We start from the raw sequence: 7,520 nt of genomic DNA, 5'->3' as shown, positions 1-7,520 counted from the left end.
ATATTTTGCTGTTTCATACTACAGGGTGATTTTTTTTTTTTTTGCGGACTGTACAAGATAGATATACAAGTAAAATATACAGTTTTTACACCATTTTAATGCTCTTTTTCATTCTTTATAAGCATAATTTCTATTTATCATTAAGAATCAGAAAAATGTATACAATATTAAAATTAAAAAGGGATTTGAAGACAGTGAATTAAATTAGAAACTAAAACGCTCATTACCAACGTGTTTTTTAATAAAAAGGAAAAAAATCTAATTTAATAACTACCCTTTAGCGATGATTAAGCATAAAAAAACGTTATTTTTTCATTTTGTTCTTTATTCACATTTTGAAAACAACAAAACAATTCTGAGATTTTTAAAATGTCATTTCAAAAGTGCTGTATTGGTGCAAAAATGCTGTAGTAACCAAGTAATGTAATTTTGAAAACTGAAAGGGAGCTTTTCCGAAGTTCTTCCGCTTAGGAAAATAAAAAAGCCACAGTTTATATGGTTTAAGCTCAAAGCAAAGCTAGAATTTTAAACAATATTGCCGATAAGCATTAACTGGGTTATAAAACGGACAAACAGCTTAGACATTTTAAAACCTATTAAATTATTTAAAATAGCCAATTTGGCGAGATTTTTCCACCTAGATAAAAATTATTAAAAACAGTTAATAATCATCAATTTTTGAAACTTTCGTGCTGCGTTATAGTAAGTTTTTAAATATTAAAAAATTAGATCATCTCCGCTTTCCATTGACGTTCTATTAACATAAACGTAACAGTCAGAAATAACTTTTACGAACTCAAAAGTAATACAAAAGTGCATATTATTAACAAAAAAGTGTCATTTTATGCGATGGCAGAACCTTAAAAAATCAGCCCTATCGTAGCAATATGCTAAGAAATTAAACTATGAAATTCAAATATATTTAACTATGAAATTCAAATTTATTTAACTATGAAAATCAATAACTTTAACTAATTTCAAGCAATGAAAATGAATAAAAATGTAAACACCAGCACAAAACAAATGTAATATACTAAATAAACTTTCAACATGAGGATTAAAAAAAAATCTTGTAAATAATCTTTGTAAATATTTTGTAAATAATTTTTCACTTGTTTCTTTTAAAATTTTTTCACCTGTACTTATAATATGTTCAATTGCGATATACCTACGTACTTAACCCAGATTATATACTGTTTTTCTTTATTTTAATATACTGTCATTAGTGACTAGGCACCCCCCCTTTTTCCGCCCCACCCATTATTATTTCAATGCGATGAAAGAGCAGATATCCCCTAGGGGATAGGCACTCTGTAAAATATGATTAGTTAGTTAGTATTAAAAAAAAATTTTGATTTAAATGATTTTTTTATCAGTTGATGTAAATCCACGAACCCTGAAATCAACTGAAAATAAAAACCTGAATCATGACTCATTAAATGGAAAATTGATGTTAAGATAGATAACTTCATCCTAACTATTACTCTTTTTCTAAAAATGTTTTACCTAAGTGATAAGAAAATGACAATTGTGTTACAATAATGGCAATAAAAAAAATTTTTATCGGCCATTTTCTTAAACACACCGTCGTAATTTATAAGCTGTCATTTAGAAATATGCTTAATTTTTTCACTTAGTGAAGGACAAAATTACTTAAAATTTCATTTACATACCGGTCAACTTTTAAGCCTTTCGAGGATGATTTTCCCCAGTGGTAGTAAATTGGAATTTAAATTAAATTCAACTTTTAAGCCTTTCGAGGATGATTTTCCCCAGTGGTAGTAAATTGGAATTTAAATTAATTTTTAGGCAGAACATAAGCTGTATTTTTAAACAGCTTATACAAACATCGATGACACTATTTAATATTAATATGCAAACTTAATTTTTTTAAAAATAGTGGTGGTTAAAAAGATTATAAATTAAGTTTTTAAATGCAAGGAATATATAGAAAGTATACATTTTACTATCACTTTAAATATAGAAATAAACCTTTTCGCCAAATGAGTAAAAGTTGGCAGGCATGCATTTAAAGAATTGTAAATTGAATTAAAAAAAATAAAAAAGTTGATACCAGTTTAAATAAAAAAAAATTTTATATAATAAAATCCATTTACCAGGGCAATTTTTATATGAATAAAATGAATAAACCATAACCAATTGATAAGTGAGATGAAGATAGTTAAATATTAACACAATACCATGCGTGAACCACTACACTGCTATTCACAAGGCTTATTAGCACACGTCACATGTGCTACAAATGGCTGCCAGCACTTCTTTACTTGGATACAATTTTATAAAATTCTAGAGGCATGTATCACCAACTTTAATTATTATACAAATGCAAAATCCCACTTGATTTGATGATAAAAAAAAATTGGGATGACTGTGCATCATTTTTTGCAAATACTCGTTACAAATGTTAATTTTTCTTCAATACATATATCGAGCAGTGCTCATTTTTTTTAAATATGAATTTCAAACTCTGCTTAAAATGCGTATTTTCTGACTGTAAAAGCTGCCCATTTTCTTAAATACTCATTTTGATTAGAAATCACACAAATGAACTACGATTCAAAATATCTGAACCGACTGGTAATCTTCCTCAACTATACTGGTGGATGCTGGATATTGGGTTTATCTCAGCGTTTGGCGCGAAGCGCCACTAACCGATTCATCGATTCTGTTTTGTTGTATTCTGGGAGGTCCTATATATCTTTGAAGTTGTAGTATGTTGTAACAACCAGTCAAGTCCTTAAAGAAGCAAATCTTTAGTTGAAGGGAAAATCATCTTTGGAATCCCCTTGAGTAGAGTTGTATGATAAAGTTAATAGTATTTTGATAGTATGCAGTCTGAGCATAAAAAGGCGGCAATTGGGCCTCAACTATACTCGGTACCATATTCATTATAAGCTGCTGAAAGTGAAAAAAAAAAACAGTAAGACTCAATGCAAATATATTTTTAAAAGTGGCTTACTAACAAATATGCTCATTAGCCCTTTCGCGCCGACTGTCACAAATCATCATCATCATCAACATTTATCTGGGCGCCTGGGGCCGTTGGCGGCTTTTTTCCCATTCGTCTTGAATTTTGATCTTTGGGGTGGTTCTTTCTGGTAATTGGAATGCAATTGAAGTAAAAGGAAATTAAATATTTTGAATTTTAGATAAAATTACGTCACTACAAAAATGAGCTGCCATCGGTCTGAGGTTTATGTCTTCTCTTAACCCTTTCGTGCCGACTGACACAAATACGTGCCAGCATAAAACCGTATCAACCAGGGTAAAAAGATAAAACTGGTAATCAAAGCAATTCGTGAGCAGTTTATTTGTGGGCGGAGTTATAATTGTTTGATTTATTTAATTCACCATTACTTTGTTCAAAATANGTAAAAATTTCGTTGAATCCTGCGGTGTCACAATATATGGTCTTTTCAAAAAATCTGAAGTTTTGCTTTGCAATGTGATGATCTAAAAAATCTATGTTGAGGTCGCGATGTATGTTTTTATTGCGGATAAACCATCTTGCTTTTGTTATTTTCCTGAGGATTTTATTCTGGCATATTTTGAGTTTTTTAAGGAGTGATGTGGAGATGTTGCACCAAGCTGGAGATGCATAAGTCAGGATGGGACGGATCATTGAGATGTAGAGTATTCGTTTAAGTCTAAGTTTCATTTTGGGGTTCTGAAGAAGGATTTGTAATCTGTGGCAGGCTGCTTGTGCTTTGTTGATAACTGTTTTGATGTGATCCTTCCTATTAAATTTACTGTTAATGACCAGACCAAGGTATTTTCCTCTTTTGACTATGGGAATAATTTCATTAAAGAGAACAATTTGATTTTTGGGGAGGATGGTTTTTCTTTTATACTGAATGAGTAGTAGTTTTGACCGACTGTCACAAATACGTGTCAGCATAATAACATATCAATCAGGGTAAAAAGATAAAACTGGTAATCAAAGTATTTCTTTAGCAGTTTATTTGTGGGCGGAGTTATAATTGTTTGATTTATTTCATTCACCATTTTTTTGTTCAAAATAAAACTATTTAGTTATGCTTTGAATTAACATTGATTATATATATAATTAAACTAACAATAATTAAAGTAAAAGCAAAGTAAGTCTGCCAAATTAGAAACGACTACATTTAACTTACCGTTTTTTATTTAAATACAACTTGATTCTGATTTTGTACGAATGCTTTTCTGTGATTCTGATTTTGTACGAATGCTTTTCTGAATCACCCGTTCCCAAAGGGTTAATGATCACACTTGTAATACAACTTAATTCCGACAGAATACATTTAGTGCCATTATATGTATATTAGATGAATGAATTTAATTATAATTACAGTTGGTGTACTTATTTAGAAAGTATTTAGAAAGTAATTTCGAAATAAGAAATCGGAGCTATTTTAAACTTTTTGACCATGCATTCATGTTATTTCCATGTAACTAATTCTTCGTTTTAAGATGTTTAATAGTTTTTAAAGAAAAGTCAAAACTTCTGTCTAATTTACCATCTGTTATCGCTAAACCATTTGTGATAAAACAAATTTTTCAATGATTTTTTTTTATACAAAATAATACACAATAATGCGTTTGATTTTAAAAATAACTATTTGAATGTGTGTTTGTAGGTGTATATATATTTTTAATGGTACTGTTTACATTTTTCGGTCCTTTCATTTGTAGTTTTTTAAAAATACTCCGGCTGCAAAAGAGTTAACTGTGCTTTTTAAATTTTTTGGTCCTTCCATTTGTTTTTTTTTTAAATACTCAGACTTTAAAAGAGTTAACTGTGCTTTTTAAAATTTTTGGTCCTTCCATTTGTTTGTTTTTTTAAAATACTCCGACTTCAAAAGAGTTAACTGTGCTTTTTAAATTTTTTGGTCCTTCCTTTTGTTTTTTTTTAAATACTCCGACTTCAAAAGAGTTAACTGTGCTTTTTAAATTTTTTGGTCCTTCCATTTGTTTTTTTTTTAAAAAAATACTCCGATCACAAAAGAGTTTAACTGCACTTTTTAAATTTTTTGGACCTTTCACTTGTAGTTTTTTAAAAATACTCCGACTACAAAAGAGTTAACTGTGCTCTTTAAATTTTTCGGTCCTACCATTTGTAGTTTCGTAAAAATGCTCCGACCACAAAAGAGTTTAACTGCGCTTTTTAAATTTTTTGGTCCTTCCATTTGTAGTTTTTTAAAAATACTCCGACTACAAAAGAGTTAAACCTTTGCATAGCTGCCAGCTTGTACTGCCATTGAAAAATAATTTTCTTAGTGGTTTCAACATTAGTGTTTTGGCGCATTAAATCTTGAAATTTAAAGTTTCAAAAAAAATTTTAATTACCTCGACAAATCAATAATTTTAAAAAAAAACATGTTGATAAGATCCATTTGTAAAAATAACTTAACTAATAGTTTCTTTTTAGAAAATTCTTCCAAACTTAATTGTTGTTTTGCAACCACTTTGTAAAATAATTTTCAACGATCGTACAAGTTTAGAAGTAAGCATTTGTTTTTGATGAAATAACATTAACGATCTTTCTGTGAAAAAATTCGCAATAAATTTATAGAAAGTTACAAATTTTTTCTCTAAGGTGAAAGTCTTAATTCATGCTAGCTATTTAGAACTATACATGACATAATTAGAAATATACATTATTAACCGGTCAATTAACTATAATAATAATGTTAAAGAAACCGTAATTACAAAAACGTTTTTATAGCATTCTGAAAGATACCATATCAGTTATCTTTTCGAATAATATGAATAGTATAATTCCTTTTTCGCTACTCACGATACGGTTCAGTAACAATAAATAAATAATAAACAAAATCTGAATTATTATATCATACTTTTTACTTTCCGCCGTTTAACCATGAAAATATATGGTGTAACCTTTCCTTCGTCTAATGTCTGATACTTAATAGTTAACATAACCCATTACTGTTCATGTCTTAACCACAAAACGTCCCAAATGACATCAATTACCCCTAATCCGTCTGAGAACTTCAACTTAGATTAAACCCAATAGGAAGTCACCTTAAGTTGGTGATCACTGATTAAATCGAATTAAGCTCGAGTAAGTGAATGGTATATGTCAATAATTATATTAATTTACGGGGAAGATTTACTTTGTCAAATGAAACGTGAAGTACAAAGAGCGAAAGGATATAATGAGATTTGTTACTTCTTTTTTTTCCTCATTTTTTATTTATTATTTTTTTTACGGCTTTAAGATATTTGCTGACAAAAAAATATTTGTCTTTTACCTTTGTTTTTCGTATTTTTATAGCCTGATAAAATATTTTTTATTTTTATGATTAAATTTTAATTAGTTAAAAGTTCAAACTGTTATCATTTTACCGTCAACATTCGAATTACAAACATTCTATAGAATTCCTCCTAATTACTGCTTTGTACAATAGCTGCTGTTTTTAGGCAAAGTATGAACCATAAGATAATTTTGTCTCTAGTGATGTATAGAATTATTAGACATTCTATAAAATGGCAAATACTCTTTAAGCAAACTATGAAAAATGAGAATAATTATAGTCATAGTATGAAATGTCTATAAATCATTCAATAGTCACTATATGGAATGACTAGATATTCTATAGAATGACAAATGCTCTTTAGGCAAAGTTTAAATATGAAAATAATATTATAATGACTAGACATTCTATAAAATGGCAAATGTGTTTTTTAGCAAAAGTATGTACATTAATCGTTTCATACTATACTATTAGTCATTAATCATTTTACAAAATGAGAAGGTCAACGTAGGAAATATTAATTATCTCATATTTTGCCAGTAGATATTTGGCATTCTGTACATTTACTAGACATTCAATAGAATGCCGAATTTCATATATTCATGGTAGCATTCATATTTTGAGTTGGTGTCATTCATAAACAGCGCTTATAACAATTTCCTCCTACATTGTCCTATAGAATTCTTTTCACGTGACGGGTTTAAAACTGAATTATAGCAAGTTTCTTTGTAGAATAATCCTGCACAAAAAAAGTGAAGCTAAATTTTATTTAAAAATATTTTTCAATTTTAAATATAATTTAATTTTAAAATATTATTTAATTTTAAAATATTATTTAATTTTAAAATATTATGATAATTGCAATGATAACAAAACGTATTATTACTCTTGATTTTGATATGAATTCTAATGCAGGAATGCCTACTGATCAAGATTCTACAAAATATTTCAAAATTAAAAACGGTTTGAGAACAAGAAAATAAAATTTGCAATTTTTGGTTAGTTTTTAACACATTGCAAGCGGGTCACGTAAAAATACGTTTTTGAAATGTCTGCGGTCCACACAAAAGTTTAAAAAATAATAACAAAGCTATTTAAAAAAAAAAAAGAAAGAAAGAATTATCTATTCTTGATTACAACAAATATAAATGATTCAGTATAAATGTTACCTACTCTACATGCTTTCGTCGATTTCTTTTCTTTTTTTTTTAATTGAAGTAATATGTTTTTCTGAGTTCTCAA

Source organism: Parasteatoda tepidariorum, chromosome 9 (genome assembly GCF_043381705.1).
Source record: "Parasteatoda tepidariorum isolate YZ-2023 chromosome 9, CAS_Ptep_4.0, whole genome shotgun sequence".
In the NCBI taxonomy this organism is placed as follows: Eukaryota; Metazoa; Arthropoda; class Arachnida; order Araneae; family Theridiidae; genus Parasteatoda; species Parasteatoda tepidariorum.
Note: the sequence above shows the minus strand (reverse complement) of the source record.